Here is a 1,138-nt window from a genome sequence, read left to right as displayed (position 1 = left end):
CCCCCTATCATTTCTTGGTCCCCACAGCCTCCCATCCAAGCCACAGCTCTGCAGAAAGAGTTGCTACAGAAAATAAAGGGGGAGAAAGAAGAAGAAAGAAGGAAAAAAGAAAGAAAATTACCTTGGCTCTCAGCCCAAGCCTTTCTGGTTTAAGATGCATTTCAAGAATCTGCTGGCTGGTAACCTCCTTGAGTTACAAGGGAGGCTGCTTGTCAAAAGCTGACTTGAGCTGGATTTAATTGAAAGCCAGTCACTGGCAGTGGGAGCAAGATGCAAAAGGGCACCTTGGGGATGCTCCGCAGGGAGCAGCCAGGGCAGGAGCATCGGGAGTGGTGCAAGCAGAGCGCACCCTCTGCAGCTGCGCCGAGGAGAGCCAAACCCTGGCTTTGGAGCGTGGGTTCTTCAGGTTTGGGTTCCAGAGCCCTGGGCTCCTGCCCGTTAAATCACATCCAGGCTGTTTGCTTTGCACTGTGCACCAAGCCTTCCGCAGGGGACATCGGAGGGACAAGTGCCACTCGCATACAGACCCCGCGCTGGGACACAGTGCCAAGGCAGCAGGAGCAGAAGGTCTGGCTCACGGCCCCTGCACACAGAAGCCCATTTCAAGGTGTTTCTCCGCAGAGGTTTTCCCACAGCGCTGCCAAACACTGAGCAGATCCAGCGCATTTCTCTCTGCTCCCCCAAGCCGCACAGCTTCCTCTGCTCGGGCTGAATGCCCACCCTTTTCTTTCCATCAACAGTCAGGCCAGCAAAACCAGGATGAGCCAGGGGTGGACGAGCCCGTGTCTCCCCCAGGATCTGCTGCTGCAGGTCCTCGAACAGCTTCACACAGCAGGGAGTTCCTCAAGTGCTCACAGCCCGCCTCTCTTCATCATCCTCCCGCCTCCCCACCCTCAGACAGGAAAGCTTGTGTTAAATTTTTGGACAGTATTTTAGATCTGGGGGCCTGGAAGAGCTGTTTACAGCTGCCGGCATCTCCCCGAGCGGCAGTGGTGCCTGGGCATCTGCAAACTGGATTAGCTGGGAGCAACCAGCTGCTAATCCCAGCTCCACCCCTGAGGATACCTGTTGCCGTGGGCATACCACTTGATTTTCACTTGAAACTCACACAAGGAGAGTTTCAAAATTCTCCTGTTTT

Source organism: Falco naumanni, chromosome 1 (genome assembly GCF_017639655.2).
Source record: "Falco naumanni isolate bFalNau1 chromosome 1, bFalNau1.pat, whole genome shotgun sequence".
Classification (NCBI taxonomy): Eukaryota; Metazoa; Chordata; class Aves; order Falconiformes; family Falconidae; genus Falco; species Falco naumanni.
Note: the sequence above shows the minus strand (reverse complement) of the source record.